This window comes from Polypterus senegalus, chromosome 1 (genome assembly GCF_016835505.1).
Source record: "Polypterus senegalus isolate Bchr_013 chromosome 1, ASM1683550v1, whole genome shotgun sequence".
Taxonomy (NCBI): Eukaryota; Metazoa; Chordata; class Cladistia; order Polypteriformes; family Polypteridae; genus Polypterus; species Polypterus senegalus.
Window position 1 is genome coordinate 130,770,515 of NC_053154.1, and position 23,329 is coordinate 130,793,843.

Below are 23,329 nucleotides of genomic sequence, written 5' to 3' on the forward strand. Positions count from 1 at the left end.
TGAGGGAGGTATTGATAATATTCAATAATAAAAGGCCCAAGAGCTTCAAAGACATCCTTTAACAAATGTGTAGGAATTACTGTACATCAGAGGGACAGGTTGTGGACTTGAGGTGGCTGACCAACTGAGACAAAGCTGGAAGACAGACAGTTGCAAAATAATTTATACACACAGAACAGCTAGGGGAATTAGGCTCATCATAGGAGAGTGGTGCTAAACGAGATCTGATTGTATTGACTTTGTCCACAAAGAAATTGCAAAACTTCTCACACATGGAAACTGACAGCAATACGTAGAGCAAATGGGGGTTGGAGAATTTAATGCAACATTAATGACATTAAATTGCACTTGGGGTCTATGATGATTTTTTGCTATTAACTCAGAGAAATATTTTGATTTTGAATCTTTAACTGCCCTCTGGTATTGAGACAGACTATTTTTTTTAATTTCAAAAGACACCTAGAAATATTCTTTCTTCCACCTATTCTCAATCCCTGCTTCAGACCTGTCTCTGAGCACGAGTGGTGTCATTTAACCAGGACTCTCATTTAGCCTTGGGATGAAATATTAACAGGAGAAACTGCATCTAATATTTTAGTGCAAAAAGCATTAAAATCAGTAACTAACTTATCTGTACTATTGAGGGTGAATGAATTTTCTAATGTGGTAGCATCTCTAAATGCATTAGAAAATTGTGTGGCAGTAAAAGGTTTAATTATACAAGAACTGTGAGAAGTAATTCTAGAAGTTTTGTGAGAAATAGGCATATCCATGACATATCCATTAAAACACATTTTTGAGGTTACAAATATTAAAACTCCAAAATAAAACAAGGTCCAATGTATGCCCATGAACATGTGTGGAAACCTTAACAGCTTGTGTAAGATTAAAAATCGTGAGTGTGCTCCCTTTGACTTTCTTATATGCTGAGATAGAGGAAAAGGTCAGCAGAACCATTTCCAGTTGCTCAATATTTTTCAAATATCATATGTCTTTGCTTCTCATCATAATTAATTGATAATATCGATACACAATCATTTACTGTATCTCTATATATAATCAAACTTTATATTAAAATGATATAGCTCTTAGGGAGGCCGAAAACGGTGGTGGAATTTTATCATGATTACATATGGATTACCTAGATTATGTGCAAAGTAAAAAGAGCTATAGTCACCTAAAAACAAGTGTTAGTATTGTATAGTATTTGTTGCAATAAATTGCTATAGACAAAAATGCATTTACAGTGCATCCGGAAAGTATTCAGAGCACATCACTTTTTCCACATTTTGTTATGTTACAGTCTTATTCCAAAATGGATTAAATTCATTTTCTTTCTCAGAATTCTACACACAACACCCCATAATGACAACGTGAAATAAGTTTACTTGAGGTTTTTGCAAATTTATTAAAAATAAAAAAACTGAGAAATCACATGTACAGTACATAAGTATTCACAGCCTTTGCTCAATACTTTGTCGATGCACCTTTGGCAGCAAGTCCAGCCTCAAGTCTTTTTGAATATGATGCCACAAGCTTGGCACACCTATCCTTGGCCTGTTTCGCCCATTTCTCTTTGCAGCACCTCTCAAGCTCCATCAGGTTGGATGAGAAGTGTCGGTGCACAGCCATTTTAAGATCTCTCCAGAGATGTTCAATCGGATTCAAGTCTGGGCTCTGGCTGGGCCACTCAAGGACATTCACAGAATTGCCTTGAAGCCACTCCTTTGATATCTTGGCTGTGTGCTTAGGGTTGTTGTCCTGCTGAAAGATGAACTGTCACCCCAGTCTGAGGTCAAGAGTGCTCTGGAGCAGGTTTTCATCTAGGTTGTCTCTGTACATTGCTGCAGTCATCTTTCCCTTTATCCTGACTAGTCTCCCAGTTCCTGCCGCTGAAAAACATCCCCACAGCATGATGCTGCCACCACCATGCTTCACTGTAGGGATGGTATTGGCCTGGTGATGAGCGGTGCCTGGTTTCCTCTAAACGTGATGCCTGGCATTCACACCAAAAAGTTCAATCTTTGTCTCATCAGACCAGAGAATTTTGTTTCTCATGGTCTGAGAGTCCTTCAGGTGCCTTTTGGCAAACTCCAGGTGGGCTGCCATGTGCCTTTTACTAAGGAGTGGCTTCCGTCTGGCCACTCTACCATACAGGTCTGATTGGTGGATTGCTGCAGAGATGGTTGTCCTTCTGTAAGGTTTTCCTCTCTCCACAGAGGACCTCTGGAGCTCTGACAGAGTGACCATCGGGTTCTTGGTCACCTCCCTGACTAAGGCCGTTCTCCCCCGATCGCTCAGTTTAGATGGCCGGCCAGCTCTAGAAGAGTCCTGGTGGTTTTGAACTTCTTCCACTTACGGATGATGGAGGTCACTGTGCTCATTGGGACCTTCAAAGCAGCAGAAATTTTTCTGTAACCTTCCCCAGATTTGTGCCTCGAGACAATCCTGTCTCGGAGGTCTACAGACAATTCTTTGACTTCATGCTTGGTTTGTGCAATGACATGAACTGTCAACTGTGCGACCTTATATAGACAGGTGTGTGCCTTTCCAAATCATGTCCAATCAACTGAATTTACCACAGGTGGACTCCAATTAAGCTGCAGAAACATCTCAAGGATGATCAGGGGAAACAGGATGCACCTGAGCTCAATTTTGAGCTTCATGGCAAAGGCTGTGAATACTTATGTACATGTGATTTCTCAGTTTATTTTATATTTTTAATAAATTTGCAAAAACCTCAAGTAAACTTTTTTCACGTTGTCATTATGGGGTGTTGTGTGTAGAATTCTGAGGAAAAAAATGAATTTAATCCATTTTGGAATAAGGCTGTAATATAACAAAATGTGGAAAAAGTGATGCGCTGTGAATACTTTCCGGATGCACTGTAGCTACATTTAATTATGATAATGATGGCAGAAATAAAAAAAAATCATAAAATTAAATGTATTACCAGGAACATGATGGGGACGTAGCAGCTTATTGCTCCCATTACATCTTCATATTTGCATGGCACGTTCAATGTTTACATATTATTGTTAAACTGATGATGTATAAATTAAAATAAAATTAATAACAGCTATTGAAAGAATATGCATTATATTGAATACAGTTTTTAATATCGTGTACAGATTTATACTTCCATGATACAAAAAATTCAGATGGTTTAAATATAATACTACTTCTGGTTGAGTAATTTTTCTCAAATTTCATATCTGTTTGCTTTTTATCATTATAAATATCCTTACAAAAGTTGAATCATCTATCTGGAATTAAAACCACAGTTGAAAAATACTTGAAAATTTGTGAAAGTATTCAGTTAAAGTACCACTTTCGGTTGCCGGAGGTGGTCCAAAAGTTGATAGAATTCCTTATTTTTAATATAAAGCAGGTGTACAAAACCTCATTGACCTAGGTCAAAGTGTTTTTGAATTATTGTGTTTACACACAGACATACATTATTTCAAAAATGGTATTTTCAGACTCAGGAAGGCCTGAAATGTCAACATTAATCAAAATCTCAAGGTCGAATTTTTTCATGATTCCTACACTTTCTCTATATTATGTATATGGGAAAGTAAAAAAATCAACAAAATCTAGAAAGTCCTATACCATTAACTTATCAGGACAACAAACATGAATATAAAACTCCCCAATAAAAAGAAGATTATCATATTTTGTTGTAAAGACTGCCAAGATGTCAGAGAAATCCATGATAAAATCCATGCTGTGTTTAGGGGGTCTGTAAACTACAGCACACATTACAGGTGTAGGTCCAGATAATTTGAAACATATCAAACGATACTGTCAGATTAGGTCAGGTTGGGGAGAATGTACTGGTACAGCGTGTGGCCGCACCCACCGGTCAATGAAACAGCTCGGGATCCTGGTTGGCAACCCCCCAGGCAGATACGTGGTCTAGTCCCACTCTTCAGAAATTACCATCTATCTGCCACAGCCAGGTGTTACGTGGCTGTCCCCTTGGCCTGGTACAGTCACTTGAATCCCCAACAATGAGGATCCTGTGAGCTGGAACACCTTTGGAGAATCTCGCCACATGGCCATAGTGCTGTAACTGACACTCCCTCACAATGCAGGTAATGTGCCTCAATCGGACTCCATGAGCAACCACTCATTCAAAACAAAGTCAAACTAGCGGTACCCAAGGATTCTCCAAAGAGACACAGTACTAAAGGAGTCCAGTCTTTGTTTCAGGTCACTGGATAGTGTCCATATCTTGCAACCATATAGCAAGACAGGAAGCACAAGGATTCTAAAGACTTGGACCTTCATCCTTTTGCATAGATATTGAGAGCAACACACACCCCATTTCAGTGACCTTATGATACCCCCATGCTCTCCCAATCCATCTACTGAATTCATAGGAAGAGTCACCAGAGATGTGAATGTCACTGCTGAGGTAAGTAAACCTCTCAATAAGGTCAACACTCTCTCTGCAGACAGACACACTACTGATGACTGTAACTAAGAGGTTATTAAAGGCATGGATCTTGGTTTTTATCCAGGACACTCACAAGCCCAGACATTCAGACTCCTCGCTCAGTCTCTTGAGAGTCCCGATCAGAGCTTCCATTGACTCCAAGAAGATCACAGCATCGCCAGAAAAGTCAAGATCAGTGAATCTTTAATTGCCAACAGATGCCCCACAGCCACTGGACCCCACAACTTTGCCCAAAATCCAGTCCATGCAAGCACTGAACAGAGTAGGTACAAGAACACACCCCAGATTTAACTGGGAAAAACACAGAGGTTCTGCCTCCACTCTGCACAGCACTCACAGTACCAGTGAACAGGCCAGCCATGATGTGCAGCAACTTTGAGGGGATCCCATGAAATCTCAGAATATCCCACAAGGCAGCTCCATGAACTGAGTTGAACGCTTTATGAAAATTGACAAAGGCTACAAACAAATTCTACCAATATTCACGTTTGTGCTCCATGAGAACCTTCAGTGCTGCTTACAGACTGCTCTGGTCACTGGAAGTGATCATGTATCCTACTGAGGACGACCCTAGTAAGGACCTTACCCAGCATCGAGAGCAGTGTTATCCCCCTGTAGCTGCTGCAATCCAGGCAATCACCCTTCCCTTTCCAGACAGGAGCGACAAGTCCCGTTTTCCAGTTACGTGGGATGACGCCAGTCTCCCAAATGGAAGCAAAGATTGCTTGCAATGCCAGGAGGCCAGCCTTACCAACAGCCTGAAGAAGTATACCCTGGATACCACAGATCAATGCAGCATTCCCTACCCTCAGCTGGTTCCCCATCTGTGCAATCTCAGTAAGACTGGATGGTTCACAGCTAATTGGAGGATCAGCGTCAAGAACCATAGACCCAGAGATGTCTAACATCCTAGCCGGAGGATCAGCTTTAAACAGCTGCTCAAAGTAGCCAGTCTGAGATGAAAATGTATTTTTAAAAACAGTAGCAATACCTCCACCACGACCAGATAGCCTGTGAGAATTTAAAAAGTTACAACCTGGAGGAAGAAGTTCAGTAAATGGGCTTAACTCACTGGTTTGCAACTATGTATTCGTTTAAAATGAAAAGTCCAAAAAAATTGTGATGGGGCAGATCCAAATAACTATTGGCAGCAAGTCTGACATGCATCGCCAATAAATTAATGGAAAGGATTATTAAGAAAAAAAACTGAGCAACACATGATAAGAACAGGAGTTTTACTGTCAGCATGGGTCCAGACATGGAAGGTCATGTTTTACTAACAAGCTGGAATTCTGGGAGGAAGCAACAGAATTATACAATCCTTTGTATATGAGTGGTGTATATGATAATATTAAACTTGACTCTTAGAAAACATTCGACAAGGTCCGATGTGAGAGGTTGGGCATCAATCTAAAAGAACTGGCACTTCAGGGTGTACTGTGTAGATGGGTGAAGAATTGGATAAAACACTGAAAGTATAAAGTAATGGTGTGAGGAACCTCATCAGAATTGGGTGATTTTAAGAATGGTGTCCCTCAGGGGTCAGTGCTAGGGCCGCTGCTATTTTTAATATACTTAAATAATCTGGATAGGAATATAAAAACAAGCTGATTAAGTTTGAATATGATATACCAAGCTAGGTGGACTGGCAGATAATCATTACAGATGGACTTGGACAGCATGCAGGCCTGGACAGATTTGTGGCAGATGAAATTTAATATAAGTGAATGTAAAGTATTACACATAGGAAGTAAAAATGTTAGATTTGAATATACAATGGCAGTCAAGAATCTTGAAAGCATCCCTCATGATAAGTCATCACTATCAACCCCCAAGCAGTGCTCAGAAACCATTAAGGATGTTAACATAAAGTTAAGTTTATATAGCACCATATGTACAGTACAAATCAAAGGATAACATTTTATAATGCACTAGTGGAGCTTCACCTGGAACACTGACTGCACTTTTGGTCTACTGGATATAAAGAAGACATAGTTGCACTGGAAAAAATCCAGCAAAGAATAACTAGGCTGATTCTAGGAGATGAGTTATAAAGAAAGATTAAAGGTTTTGGACTTTTACAGGTTAAGCAAAAGGGGATTATTATGGGATATTATAGAAGCATTTGAAATTATGAAAGGAATTAGTACACTGGATTGAGGCTGTTACTTTAAAATGATTTCAACAAGAACACAGGAGAATAGTTATACACTTGTCAAGGGTAAAATTTACATGAACGTTACAAACTTTTTCTTCACACAGAGAACAGTAGACACATGGAATACCCTAACAAACAGAACTCTGGGGACATTCAAAACTTGTTGTGATGTTGTTTTTGAGGAATTAGGTGGATAGGATTGGCAGGCTTTGTTGTACTGAACGCTCTGTTCTTGTCAAAGATTTTCTGATGTTCTAGTGTTCTAATGCTTTAATAACTGACTGGTCCGCCATACTGTGGATGAACTGGTATTATTGTTTCTCATTCAAAATTTGTACAAATATAAACATTTTGAATTAATGTTTTATAATCATCTTGAAGGGAAATAAGATAAGTCCAACTTGCACATTTGAAGGATTGATGAAACAATGACAATTTGAAATAACATGGAAATAACATGATAAATGTACTCATTTCTGTTGAGAAATATTGTAAGTTTGTGTAATACCCACTAGAAATTTAATATTTAATGTTCAGTCTACATTTCATGAGAAAGGTAAGCGGTTTGGTAAACAATTTGAGTAATTCAAGACAGTGGCCAATAAAACTCTATATCCTAACAGTAGAGAAATATTTAGAAGTCACAGTGCACTTTCATTATGAGAGAGAAACTAGCGAGTTCCAGGTCTAAGCTAACACTGGCCAATCAAAAATTACCACCAGGTGTCATGAAATACCATAAGGTTAAATTCAAGAAGACTACAAACATATGGTGCACAAGTTAGTTAGTAATGCTACACAACAAAAAAGACAACAAAGCTAGTGACATGAAGTCTTAGAGAATGTGCCCACTGTGAAAACAACGCTTGAACTGAAGAAGGATAAAATCAGCGCGTGTAAAAATTTTAAACCATATCATTTTGCTAAATATTTCATTCCAACCAGTACCGAGGAGCCCATTCTATGAGAGCAAGAGTGTGTTGTTCCATCCAGGAAAGAGAAGCATGCACTGAGAGGTTAGGTTAGGAGCACTGATACAGTGCAATGCCGCACCTACCACATGACAAACCACCTCAAGATCCCAGATTAGGACACAAATGCAGCCATGCAATGGATGACACCTCAGCGCCACACTAGTTCAAATGGAATAGAAACAGTGTGAAGTTTTTTATGGTGGCCGTAGTTGCCAATTCTGCCAGGTTGGAGGGTCTACATGCAGGGCTGGATGCAGAAGGAGGATTAAGAAACAATAGATACAGTACATATTCATTCATGTAGCATAGCATCTCAGAAAAACAGACCTTGGATATTTATAAAATACCACACAAAGAAAAATGGATTAAGTTCAAATTGGATATGGGTAATCAATGCAGCATCAGAATTAAACAAAAGTGTGAGAAATAAAATTGCAATGCAGCCCATGTTTATATAGTTCTAATAAGATGGGCTTTCGGTATATGCATCATGTTGCATCTGTACAGAAGATGTGTTTTTTAGTGTTCAGTGTGAAATAAATTTGGAAAAATGAAATACTCCTTTAAAATATCCTTTGTCCACTGTGGATATTATTTAGTGAACACTGAAACCATTCACAATTATTTTTAATGCTGTATATGTTTGCTATAGATTTGCATGTCTTTGTAAAATGGAATTTAAATCAATAAATTTCAAATAGCTGAAAATGATCAACAGCAGATATTTTTAAGCTGATGCTTAGGGAAAGGTTTATGGCAAACCAGGACAGGCTTGTCATGGCTAAGATAATTAAATTTCACATTTACTCACTTAGCAGATGTTTGAAGAACAGTACATGGGAGAGAGATGTTAATGATAAAGAAGGAATATGATGTGAACTGTAATGAGAATGATCAGCTCAATGTGTTGTGTTTACTGAGTGACAGGAAGACAAGAGCAAATAAAATGTGTGGTGTGGAGAAACAGGGTGGTGTGGTCTTGCCACAGGACATGAATTATGATGAAGTGCTGGATGAAGTGATGAGGCAATGGAGGTAGAGGGGTTAGGACAGCAAAGAAAATATCAAGAGATCAGGGTCTCACCAAAGAGAGTGCCTAAGATCACTGAGGAACGTTGATTCAGGGGCAACTAGTCATTCTAAGTATAATCAGATTACATCTTACTTGAAGAAGGGGCCTGAGTTGCCTCGAAAGCTTGCATATTGTAATCTTTTTAGTTAGCCAATAAAAGGTGTCATCTTGCTTGACTTCTCACTACATTCATAATGGCTAACACGGTACAACACCCTAGTACTATAAGTATAATCAGATAATCACAATTAAGCCAACTTGGGTTGTTTAGTATTGCATCATTAACTAAAGGAACACTTAAAATTTGTATCCCCCGCAGGATGAGAAGATTACAGTATTTGGCATGTTGCCTTGTCAAAGCATCCTAAAAAAAACTGTGCATATACAGTAAACATTGGGTATGAATACCAGGAAGGTATTTCTGTCAATGATGAGTTTTCAACGTTTGCTGGAGAAAACAATAATCTGTACTGAATATAGTACATTTTATGTCTCCTTTGAAGATCAAGAACACGAATCTTGCTTTAGGGATATGAGAGAACGTCGGAGTTATAAGCACCACACTAGTTTAGATGGAATGGAAACAGCGTACTATATCATGGTGATTATGTAAAACTTGTAGAGCAGCCAACACTGACATTCTACTCATATTTTTCAAATGTATGTAGATCAACTACAGTAACTCCAGACGCTTACCTACTGTTTTTGTCATACCCATGCATTAAAAAAACAAACATTACTACACCTCCACACCGTAAAAGAGTGATGTTTGAGTGACTACTGCTTGTTGGTATTTGTCTCTGAAGTTATGAAGAGCTTTGAGAGGATAGTATGGCTCACAATGAGTGCACTATTCTAGGATCACTTGATTCCCAAAAGAATGCATAAGCAATTAGCCTCTCAGTGCCAATTCAGTTAACAATACCTCTTTTATTCCTGAACATCTTGACAGGTGAATCACCAATGTTAGGGTGCTATATATTTATCATAACTCAGCTTTCAACACAGCTGCTCAAAAGGCATTTAGGTTTGTGCAAATTCATCTACAAAGAAATCCTGGATTTTGAGTGTGGGTCACAAGTGTAAAAAACAGGCAACAAAATTCAGCCTCTTTGATTTTTAACTGTAGAACCCGAGACGGTTCTGAATTTTCAGAAATGGACATATAGCCAAAAAAACATAACCATGATGTCAGATCTGATGATTAAACTATTATTATGAGAATGAACAGGCAGACCTGAAAAAGTAGAAACTGGCACTGTATTTCAAAAAGATTTCAGAAGAGCCAGAGAGAGTCTTGGTCAGCACGGAGAGGAGAACATCTGCTACAAATTTGTCAGCTTGCAGATATGGCATATATAAAAACCTGGACTTGACCCACAACACCAAAAAAGTGCCTTTGCTTTCAGAGAGGTCTAAAGTACTAGGGTGTTGTACCACGTTAGCCATTATGAATGTAGTGAGAAGTCAAGCAAAATGACACCTTTTATTGGCTAACTAAAAATATTACAATATGCAAGCTTTCGAGGCAACTCAGGCTCCTTCTTCAGGCAAGATGTAATACAGAAACTGAAATTCTCTGTCCTTATATAGACACCAGGACTGATACAGAATTGGAAAACCTTTAAGTGAGGTTTTGCAATGTAAATGTAAAAAAATAATAGACCTCTTCAGGCTAAGATTCATATTAGCAACAGAGGAGAACAATGTATGGTCATGATCTTTGGATAAGATAGCTGTCCAACAAAGTCTTTTGAAGTTTCTGATGAGTTTTTCAATACAATGTGGGTTTGTAATCAGGTTGTCTGTGTCATTGTGAGAGATGCAAACAATCCTCATATCTGGCCATAAAACTCTTGTCTCTATTCAAACCAAGGTGTAATGTGTTAAATTTTAGCATGAGGTTAACTTACCATTCTTTTCTCTCTTACTGTGTTCTGAAGTTGCCTATAAGCATTGTGACTTTAAAGTCCTTCTCACAGTGTCCATGGCTGCTGAAGTGGGCTGCTACAGGAACATCTTTGTTGCCTTGCTTGATGGCATGGCAGAGAGGCCTACAGAAACCTGGACCCAGATGAGTAAAGGAAAACAAAGTGCATTGTGTTAGTGTGTTATGCTTACTCTGCCAAACATGACAAAAAGCCATAATATCTGCAAAAAGAACAGAAAAAAGAATCTGAATTCTCATTAACTGTGGAAATCAATTACAACTGTCAAAATGACAGCTGCCATATTGTGAGAATTAAGCCACCATGGACATGAATCTTACGTCTGTCAGAGGATACTACATGAACCTTTAAAGCACATGGTGGTCTAATTGCTATTCATAAACACCAATATTGTTAAATGTCAAATAAATAATCAATTTTTCAGTTTTAATACTGTATTTATTATGATTATTATTATTAGTGTGAATATTATTATTAATTCTGTAGGATGTAACTGGTATATTTTTATCTTTTTTCAAGCTGAAGTACCCAGTGTTGCCTAGATATATTTGTGAAACAGGTTAAGGTAAGAAATATTTATATTGATGTTTTTATGTTTGCTGTTTATATTTGTTTTTTTTAAATGTTGACCATTTTGACACTATTGGCTAAAATGCAAGTGCCCCATCCATCAAATACACTACCTCTCTGATAAAAGCAGTGTCTCTTCTCTCAGTCGAGAATTTGTTTTTTGGGTATGATTGGATTCCATAATTGTGGTAACTCCTTGCTGGATTGGAACTGTAAATGCTGCTTCTTTGTGTTTCCTGGTTTTCTGTGGTTACATGAATAAATGTTTAATCCCAAAAAACAATAGTAATAGTAGATTACCTGTTGAATAATTGACTCATTTATATGTCATGTAAGATGGACAAAACTACCATTTTTTGTGTTGTTTCCTCTAAAGAGCCAATATGCATGATGAAACTTTTGAAGTCCCATAAACTATATATGTTAAGTTGGGTTAACTATAATATATATGTACAATTACATGAATATCTACTCAGCTACCTTGGAGTTTTGTTTTTTTGGTTTTTGAGGTGTTGGTCCTCCTATGATGTCTTCTCAGTAAAGTTTTGAAATACCATGAAGCCTGTATTTTAAATTGCATTAATAATGTAATGAATGTATATGAAAACATTTATTAAAGGTAGACATAGCCATTTTTGAGCAATGTGTGATTTTTATATTGTTACTCCATCACCACACCCACCATTGAGTCACTCACATGGAATGGAGTTTTCACTGTAAGCAGGGCAAAATAATATGCCAAAATAATTTCCATCAGCTGAACCACTTGGACATGATAATGTGGCCTTAAAGTATAGATTGTATGTTCTAGCAATAGAAATACGCATGCAACATTTCATAAAATGTTATATTTTTGCCAGTCATTTTTGGATAATATTTGGTGCAATCTCAAGGTAGAAGTAAGGTCCTTAGTGTTTGCAAATGTGTAACTAACATTAAATAAGCCAAATGTTTTAAAGAACAAACTGAGGGTATTACAATTTTATGTATGTAGATATACCGATATTTTTTAAGATAATTGGTATTGTACTTTTTTTATAAAGTGCACTGAGCTACATTCAGTGTATAAAGTGTGTTAAATGTTATACTATTTGCACTACATATTGCACATTTTTGCACACCACTGTAAGTTGTATTGCATTATTCGCTACTTTTCCTTGTGACATTTTAGACACTGCCAGCTTAAAATATCTTTTTTACAATCTAATGTTATCATTTAACGATTGCTTCTGATAGCTTGATTGTTACTGAGAGAAAAAAAACAAAACAAAATGTTCACATGCAGATTCCCGGGGTAGTTTAAGATGGAACCACTAGATGGGTGCAGATTAAGCCTACCGTGTGGCTGTTGGTGTGGATGACTATATGATGTCCCCAACTTCTATACTCTTAAGTGTACTCCAAATAAACTCTCCATATGCAGAATGAGCTAGACACTGAAAATAAAATAGTGCTAGACTTACTTCTCGTGAGCTTCATGTACTGCGTCTGGTACAGATGGTGGAATGGACACTGGAGGGCACTATACAATGTAATAAAATGAACACTGTGATACATAAATTAATCATCAAGGTATATAAAGACCAATGCTTTTGTCCACAGCAATTTTTTAAATTACAATGTCATAATAAATAACACAGTCAGGCCAATCACAGTAAACGCATTTGTAATGCATTTTATTTTAGAAGATCAGTGTTCTCCAAAAAATGCAATAATTGCATCATTAGACATCTGATTGGACTATGGTTTTCTTAGACTGTGCTCAGTATAAACTGTGCATCATAAAAAAGATAAGTAACCAGTAATTAATTGTTATGTTCAAAAACGTCTCATTTCGCTAAAACTACTTTTCAACCAACTAAACCGCTCTTGTCAACTCATTCACATTTACAAGAAAGTATATCCAATAAATATGGACACACAGTATCTATGTATTTGTCACTCCAAATAGAACAGTCTCTAAAAACGTGCACCTATTAATAGACGGTCAGGTTTTGGCTATCTGCAACACTGATCCAGTTAAGGAGATAAGGAGTGACTCGAGTTTTTTTATAAAACATATGGGGGTAACTGCAGACATTTACCATCCCTGTATATATTTTCTGTCAAATTAATCACAGCATTTTTGTCATGTGCTATACTGGAACAGCACAGTAAAGGGGTCTACGTGTTTTTGTCATATGTGGGCTGATTCTCCATCAGATTTTCCATTCTTCCTCCAAAATTCCAACATAACGTTCACCTAAGTGTTACGTCTTAAATGGCTTTTCATGACCGACAGCAGGTATAAGCATAAGTGTGTTCCGCATTGCACTGGCATTCCATTCTGCCTAATGCCTGATCCTGCCATGATAGGTTCCAGCTGAAAAAATGGATATGATAATAAATGGATGTGCTTTAGTCAATCGATAGTAGTAAGAAAATAACTGAAGACTAATTGTAGAAATTCATCTTTACAACTAGGGGTCTCTTCCCCCCGTTTGCTTTGCTCGTCAACCCTAGGGCTTGCACTACGCGCTAGCCTCTTTGCAGATCTGCCGCTCGTGTATGGGTATACAGATGTACAATTTAAACAGCTTGTTATTATCATGGGAATTGTTATATATGCATAATAGAACTAACTATTTTACATTACAGTGAGTAATTAACCATATTAAAAAATAGTAAAACATAATAATTTGAAAGTAAATTATGTTTCATGTTGCGTTAGAGTTATTTTTTGTGTAATACGATTTTGTTCTCTTTGGCTTTGAAATTAACATGCAAATACTTTTAAAATTTACACTTTTACTGTAAAACTTCAGTAAAAACAATTTTTCAATTACATTTTCATCAATATCGCAGTGAAATTTGGACTGCCTTATAACTGCCTGTGATTGAATTTCGTTTCTTTCTCTCTATTAGATAAAACAACTTTTTCGAATGTTTGGTTCTGAGATTTGTTAATTGTCTTTGCAAAAGCTATTCTAACAGGATACTGTTAACGTTTTGATACAAATGGCAATTCAAGATCTCCTTTGTTGTACTACATTACCTTTCTTGGATACATCCATCTTTCTACAGTAATTCGTGCAGTGGAAGACCGGACGGTGTTAACAGTTGTAGAAATTCTTCGGGATATTATAAGTTGATTTTTTCACCTTCCACACAATCACCACCATTTCAGCATAGTCTATTGATACGCATTTAACAAATTTGCTGTGTAACCGATCGTTATTTTTTGGAGTTAATTCATTTGACTTCATTGTTTCTCAATGCTAGGATTGCCCATGTACTCATTCTTTCTGTTGATAACCCTTCATGATGAAATTTTTCAATAAGATTTGGACATAATACATCTTCTTTAATTGAACTTAAAGTGAGGAAAATGTTAAAATTTAGAAGAGCTGAGAGAGCAGGAACTGTGTCTGACAAAAGCATTCACATGAATGAGAGGTGAGAGTACTGTGTGTGTGGTTGAATATGGTTGACAGGAGGGCATGACTTGAAAAAATCTCACGGCCAAAGTCTTGTCTTGCAGTAAAATCTCTCCCAGAATTTTTTGTATATAATAGAGAGATAAAATAGCTCACGTTCATTGTCTATGTCTACCAGGTGCCTAGTGAAATCAAGTTTAATTTCCAGCTTCTGAAGAACATTTGAAGACTGTTTACTTTTTCCATATTTTCCCAGTAATAAATAAAAGAAAGACTATCTGAATAATAACAACACCTTGCACCCAGATGTTTTCCATATGGAGTCTGTATGTTATTTTCTCCAAGTGATATGGTTCTTCTCCTACATTCCGAAAGATGTACAAATTAGGATAACTAGTGATTCCAAATTGGCTCCAGTATGAGTCTAAGTGTCTATAAGTGGAACCTGTGATGGACATGCACCCTGTCTAGTACTGCCTTGAAGTAATCAGGTTTGAGAATGGCTGACAGACCAAACAAAAGTAGTGGTGACATTTATGAATGGTGCTTAGCATTGCTGTCCCATAACACCCAAGACTTGGCATGAATCACATCTGGTCCCTGTCTGTGTGAAGTTTGTACCCTTTCCCTTTCTCCATAACGCCTGTTCTCCATGCCTCTCATTTTTTTTCGTTCTTTATTTCGCCTTATACAATTTCTTGTATTAGGAATTTGTTTGTTTTCACATACCCCTTGGGGTCAGAGCGCTGGGTCAGCCATTGTACAGCACCCCTGGAGGGCCTTGCTCAAGGGCCCAGCAGAGTAGGATCTCTTTTGGCAGTGACGGGGATTCGAACTGGCAACCTTCGGGATACCAGCGCAGATCCTTAGCCTTAAAGCCACCACTCCGCTCATGCAGGTCAGGATGACTGCCAATTCTGTATTTGAGGAGTGTGAATGAGCTGGGTGTGAGCACAAGTGGGCCTATGATTGTGATGGACTGGAGTTCACATGCTTCCTTTACTGTGGCTGATACTGCTGGAATAGAGTTTGACCTCACATGATCCTAGAATCGTATTAAGCAGGTTCAAAACATCGCTGGATGTATCAACGGATAGAAGGTTAATCCACATTAAGACAATCAAAAAAAAACTAACGATATTTAACAGTTCCCTTAATAAGACTTCATAAATATCTTATATTTGAAAGTGCTATATAAGCTGGATGTATAATTTTAAAAAATGCACTTTTATGTATTATTTTTACTTGACTTAAGGTGTGATTCAACACAGTACCTATGTTTAGTGTTTGCGTAGCTCCCTTGTGTTTTAATTGTTATACAAATGTTATATATGAATACAAATTGTTGAATAAACACAGGTATGTATATGCAAAACAAGTGATGTTTAACACTTAGAGTTCATTACCCATGAATAGCTCACATCTCACTATTTCACACTTCCCAGACATTGCATGAAATGACTGACTTTTTTGTTCCCGGTATGGGCCAGCATTTCTATGTTTCCTATTTCGATTTTAGAGGTTTTGACAATGGACCAGCTGATGTTATCAGTTTCCCTTAGTTAGACACTTTTTAGCACTCCTGTTCAGAACAAGCAATGTACCCAAATGTCAGCCAGAAGCACAACGATAAACATTTTTTCAAAAATCAATTTGTAATGTGCTCACATAAGGCATTTAGGAACAGCAAGTTTCGTGACAAGGCTCAGAAAAAAATAAATAAAAACAGCAATTTGCACAGTACTAACACGGCCTAGTGAAGTGTATCTCCTTAAAAATAAAAGATATATCCAATGGAGAAACGTTGTTTAAATCTAATGTATACATACGTTACAAATGACTGTGCATCTATGGAAGCCATGCTATACATAATAAGAATTGTTCTGCTTTCCATAACACAAAGCTTAATTTCAAAGATTGATCTAAAAAACAACACTGTAAAATACATAAAATGCAGGCCAGCTAATACACTATTCGCCATCCCACCCTGCAGTGCAAGATTAGTTCCAATCTGAATTGCTTTCTTTAGGATTCGGTAGGGGGTCTGTCTAATCCCACAGTCTGATAACTTGAGAAACACCCCCACAGAAGCAGACACGCGCCTGACAATGCTCCTTTACACATCACTCAATATGTTCTGTTATGATCAAGCTGATTTGCAGGTCCAAGGTTTGCAAATTACAGGAGCAGGTTAATTCATTTCTTTCCATACTTTTCATGTAGACTTTTATTTTTGTATTTGTATTTCAATATCATACAACCTAATAATGAACCAGAGCTATATAGTGTAGTTTGTCTGTAGGGCGACCTGGAACACTCAGACAATCACTGGAGGTGCTCCTCACACATGCAATTAATAGTCTTGTAAATGTAAACACCAAAAACTAATAAATTAAAACAAAACATGAAAAAATGTGTGCATAATCTTTTTTAAATAAAAATAACGGGTCTAGTGTGCTCTGTTCATTAAAGAATTAAACCTAAAGGCACAATAAGTGCAACAACAACCAAGTGATATGATTTCTGTGACACAGGGTAGCATATCGCTAAGTGCTATTGATAGCAGCTTTCAATAAAATGACAAGTTTACCTTGGGCTGATTTTCCAGAGTCTCATAAGTCTTTGTGGAAAGGCATAATAGACAGGCATCCAATGGCTTTTACATACTGTAGGCAGCACTGGGCAAATGCAGCTTAAACTTGTAAATGAGAACATCTGTGCTGCAGCTGGTTAAAAAAAATAAAAATAAAAAATGAATTACTGAACATATCACATGAATGCATCTTTAAACTGTCTTCCAGCGATGATACAGCCATGCTTAACAGGTATCTACTACATATTTTGTTTTTTGAAAATCCATTATGTATTGTTTTCTGTTACATACAGGGAATGTGCCTCATTCATGCCCTGGTTTCAACCTTGTGCCATATTTTGTGTGCATTGGCCTGAGCCCCTCAAATGCTCAATTGTAAATAGTGGGTACAGAAATGGATGGATGAATACAACACACTTAAATAAGAAAACATGCATCCAACACAAATCTTACTGGTAGGTAAAGTAGTAATAAGACACAGTTCATCAGACAGTAAATGCTAAAAAGAACCCCAAGATTGTAAGCAGTAGAGTTAAATTTATTGTGCAGATTTACAGCAATTAGCATAATGTGGTCAATTTTTTAACCAATGGCAAAACTTTGTAGAGTTAATGAAATTTGCAAAATTGTATCGACTGTATATGTTATGGGGCGGCATGGTGGCGCAGCGAGTAGTGCTGCTGCCTCACAGTAAGGAGACCTAAGTTTGCTTCCCGGGTCCTCCCTGCGTGGAGTTTGCATGTTCTCCCCGTGTCTGCGTGGTTTTCCTCCGGTGCTCCGGTTTCCTCCCACAGTGCAAAGACATGCAGGTTAGGTGCACTGCCGATTCTAAATTATCCCTAGTGTGTGCTTGGTGTGTGTGTGCCCTGCGGTGGGCTGGCGGCCTGCCTGGGATTTGTTTCCTGCCTTGTGCCCTGTGTTGGCAGGGATTGGCTCCAGCAGATCCCCGTGACCCTGTAGTTAGGATATAGTGGGTTGGATAACAGATGGATGGAGGTATATGTTATACAATACATTTTACTAAGTTATTTTTAATCCAACATATAATTTTAAAAATATTTTAAATATGAACACTTATAATTGACTTTAAATCCCCGCAGAGTTTGATAAGCCAAGAGCAACACTTATACATGCATGCTTGACTTACTCATTTTCCTCTGTTTTTTAACGTAGAGTATGTCTGCGGCATTGACAAATTCTCAACACAACCCTTACATCTAAAACGGCAGTATGAGATTACTAGGGGGAAAATCCTGGATGTAAGAAGGTGCTTGTTAATACGTACCCACAGCTTTCTGAGATCATTCAGTTTGGCAAGGGCAATTTCTGTAACTGGTCATTGGGAACTCAGGCCCATTTGATCAGTTAGTGTGTGTTATTTGTGATCTGTGGCTTAGGAATTTAGCTTTGGGATATTACGGTTTGGTACTTAAAATATCTTCACCCTGACCAAAATGGTTCTGTAGTTAGTCATTTGACTTGTATGGTTAATTTTCTTACACTAACCATGCAGATTATTTGAACAGACGCCGTATCATTAGACAAAGTATATGTTTATTTATTCTTAGCATGGTGCTTTACAAGATGCTGTATACCAGGGGGTGTCACACTCTGCTCCTGGAAAGCAGCCATGGCTACAGGTTTTCCTTCCAGCAAACCTCTTCATCAGTGACCAATTTTGGCTGTTAATTGACATCTTTTCTGTTCATTTTAATTCCAGTGATTTTTTTAAGACTCAGTCCTCTGAAATCTTTTTTCCTAAATGGCAGCCATACAGAAATTAGATGTGAAGTGAGCCAACAGATAACGAACCGAGTCAGGGCCTCAAAGTCAAACCTGTTTCTTAGTCAGAAGTCAGTTCTTGATGTTAATTAAGCCCATTATTTAATTCCGTGAGTGGTTGGTGTTCTCATTTCCAGATCGGTTGATTTTCTTTTTAGAGTACCATCAAAATGTTTTGTAGATCAACATTGCTGAGACCCTCGCCTTTCTTTAATTTCAGATATTGTATAATGGACACGGGGTAGCTGGACACATGTTGACTTCTTTTGTATCTTATTATTGTTTGACTGTTGATTAAGGAAAAAAAAAACAATTGAGGGGTCTCAGTCTTAAATAGCAAGCTATCTATCATAAAAGCAAAAGAAGTTAGTTAGTGGCAAAAACTGGACACTAGTTAAGAATGAAAACCTGCAGTTCTCCAGGATCAGAGTTGGACACCCCTACTGTACAAAGTACATATGCAGTATTAACAATTATAACAAGGACAGAATACCTACAATTATAGTGTCAGAACAGCTACAATTAATTAAAATTAATAGTTACGTTTGAAATATTATGCAAAGGCTGCTATTACATGACAAATATCATTGTTACTTGGATTATAGGCATTGTTTTAGTAAATGACAGCTATTCGTTATGTATTTTATGTGCATGTTTATGATTTGAATTTCATCCATTATGAGAACTGTTTAACACTGTTCAAGGTTATATAGCGGCATGAGAAGAACAACAGGATTAATACCTGGATGGAGCACTAATCCATAGCGGACCACTCTCACGCTCATACCTGTAATCAAATGGGGTCAGGTAAGACTCAGCAGTTAGCATGTTACAAATGTTTTGTGTTGTGGGAGAAAAACTGGAGTACCTAAAGGAAAATAAATTCAGACACGGGGAAATAAACAAACTCAATAAGACAGTCGCCAGGCTGGGAGTTGAACTTAGCTCTAACACTAGCCAACAACTTTCCAGCCCCTATATTTTATAAATGCTACATATCTGATTCTTTATGCATCTTAAAATTCTATATTACTTTTCCTTTGTTTTAGTAAGACCACCATTCTTCTGTTTCTCCAGTAACAGTCTATGACTCATTCTGGATACCTGCCAGGTAGCCCCAGCCCACTTGACAGTAATATTCCTATCAACGTATGCCGGGTTCCCTCCCAGCAGGCCATGAGAGATGTAACAAGTTAAATACTCACTAAATGCCCAAACCACCTGAACTAGTTCCACTCAATTCACAGTTTCAACAGCTCTGCTGCAGAGGGTCCTCATTACAGCTGCTTGTACTTGCAGTCTCATTGTTTTCATCACTACCCAAAGCTTCTGTTCAGAGACGAGAAAAAAGATGATAATAGACTAGTAAATTCTAGAGAAAAAAAAAGTTCAAAATTCAAGAAAATTAACTTATTTTGTGCTTATCTCTATTTGATTGCACACATTTCATTTAATGCAGTGAAGAAATCCAAGCAGCATCAGGCTTCAAACAGGAATTCATATGACCTACAGTAAATGTTACAGGAAACTTATAATAATAAGGGTACAACATGTGGTTCTGACAAAAAGATCATTTGTTTGCACAAGCAAACTCTGTGCTCAACGGCTGTGAGGCAATGACAGTACACACTGCATTACTTAATAAAAACGCAGTGTGGAAGATCTTTATAATATATAGTTTAAGAGAATACAATTATGCCAACATGTGAATGAAGAATGAGGAGATTATACAGAGGTGGAGGATCTTCTTCTTCTTCTTTCGGCTGCTCCTGTTAGGGGTCGCCACAGCGGATCATCTTCTTCCATATATTTCTGTCCTTTGCATCTTATTCTGTCACACCCATCACCTGCATGTCCTCTCTCACCACATCCATAAACCTTTGCTTATGCCTTCCTCTTTTTCTCTTGCCTGGCAGCTCTATCCTTAGCATCCTTCTCTCAATATACCCAGCATCTCTCCTCTGCACAAGTCCAAATCAACGCAATCTCACTTGTGGAGGATAACCTCACAAAAACAAACATTGCTGACACACAGCTCACAGCTAAAATGTTCTTTTGATTGAATGTATTTGTTTGTGTATATACTGTACATATACAGTATATTGTGAATTTGTTCTTTCAATGTGTGAATGCACCAATACGATTGGCAATGAATTTCATTGCACAATCTCTAAAAGCAACATGCTATATTACAATGGAGGTCTTGTACTGGTTTACAGAAACAAAGAGGCGAGGCTAAAACTTCTTGATGTTTGCTACAAAACAAATAGCTCACAACCACAATGTCACAAAAAGCAAAACATAATGCTTGGTTGTGAATGTGTTACGCTAGAAGCAGGAACCTGCCTCCCTTGAAAAGAAAAAGCTCACCTTTGCTAGTGAGATAGCATTGAGTACCACAGGTGTCACACCACCAGCCTCCTTTATGTTTTTGCCACATTTCCACAGGGGAAAACCCCTCAGTGCATACTCAGGATCAGTCAAATAGACCCAGACCCAGACTCAGAGGTGCTGCTGCTCTGAAGCTGCTTCTACTACAGCTCTACACAGCTGAAGGCTCCCTCCCTATGCCGCCTGCCTACTGCTGGTGCAGTCACGTGATCTCAAACCTATCAAACATTTATTAGTTGTCTTGGGGAATTCTGACTCTACTGCAGATTTACTTCCTTTGCCTGCCCGGTAACGGTAGTTGTCACGGAAAGGTCACTTGATTCCCTAAGAAGAATATGATATGTCTTGCAAAATGCACTTATGTGTTGTACTTCCAGTTGGAGTATGACGTGGAAATGTCTACTGCAGGGTACAAAGGGAGTGCATGCTTTCAAATGCAAACCTATTAACGTCCCCCACCATGCACAACAGGTTTCATGGCAGTATTATAAAACCAAATAAATGATCAGGTTCACAAGGTCTGCCAGATTCAGAAACTGTAACAAGATGCTTTCACATTTTAACATATCCAAGCCAATCTGAATTTAGTGAGCAGTCAACATCTATTGCATTGATTACAGGGTGTGAATAGAAAAAGGGATTTAACTTTCCTTGGATAGAAAATATAATGTAATTATCTAAGAGAAAAAAAATACCACAAAGTTCCCTAGATAGCAACACCAATCCCACTTTTTTGTAGTTTTCTATAAAATGATATGGTTTTTGTGGGGCTCCAATCAAAAACATTGCCTCGAATTTGCCTGGAGTTTTTTTTGTTTTTTCTGTCCTCCCCTACTCTTATTCTATGTTAATTAGTGTTGTCTTATTTTAATTCTTACTTTGACTTTTTTTTCTCTTTTCTTCATCATGTAAAGCACTTTGAGCTATATTATTTGTATGAAAATGTGCTATATAAATAAATGTTGTTGTTGTTATTGTTGATATAAGCTAATTAATCAACTTATAAATATCGTAACTATGTTCTTGACATTTTGTAATCAAAGATAGTTTATAAAAGTGCATTTTGGGGCTTACGTTTATTTAGATATCTGAATAAATAAAAAAATAAACCAAAGGCATTAATTTTAATAACATAGCTCTCATAAAACCACCAGATAAATAAAACATCTTTTGTTAGGCATGCAACATTCCTTTGACAGATCAAAAAACTGTTTAAGTTACTGTGAAATTAGCATTAATAAAAAAAAGCTGTGGTTTTCTTGATCTCTCCACATACAGTATAACAGACTTAATGTTTTCTTTTTGCCAACTGTACTTCATTTTGGATAAAATACTTGAGGCCATCACATTTTTATTTTATTTAGCATGCCAACTTTTTACTTGCTAGTGGATAACAAAACCTGCTAATATATATATGTGTGTGTGTATACCAGTATCACACTGGTGAGTTGTAACTAGGCAGTTAAATATAACATAAAAATATATTTTTTTTCCTTGGTTGCAAGTTTAGCGGCACACTTTTAAAACTTAAGTGAATAGATGTTATTTTCAAGAAGGCAGAACTACATAAATTGCCAAAGGACAGTCACCTTTGTTTAACTACGGGAATTTTTTAACTGTCAGAAAACAAATTCCATGAAAGTACACTAAAATTATGAACAATAAAAAACAATTGATATATTTTGTGTATGACATGACCATGTGCTCTGTTTTCCATATAAGTAAATCCGCGCATCGCCATTCGTGGTTAAATCTACTGCAACATATTTCATATTTATTATTAAAGCACCCCCCACCCCCATTTCCCCTTAAGGTAAAGCGGCATGTCCAAAGCTAGGGTTCGATTACCAAAAAAGGGTAGCGTTTGAATCCAGAATAAATGAAGAGAAATGTTTAACAATAATGGTAATTACAACAACCATGCATGAAGTAACACGCTACCATATATCACAACGGTATTTG

At 37.4% G+C, this 23,329-nt stretch overlaps 1 long non-coding RNA gene across 2 annotated transcripts; it reads right to left on the minus strand.

Moving 5' to 3' along the window:
- Positions 1 to 10,611: 10,611 nt before the first annotated feature.
- On the minus strand, positions 10,612 to 20,295 carry LOC120532239. 2 transcript variants are annotated; one of them, XR_005634264.1, is made up of 4 exons: positions 20,182 to 20,295; positions 17,192 to 17,327; positions 12,649 to 12,707; positions 10,612 to 10,730 (listed from the first exon to the last, which is right to left on the minus strand). It is a non-coding gene; the product is annotated as an uncharacterized LOC120532239 (long non-coding RNA). The 2 variants fall into 2 exon arrangements; XR_005634265.1 differs by lacking the exon at positions 12,649 to 12,707.
- Positions 20,296 to 23,329: the final 3,034 nt, after the last annotated feature.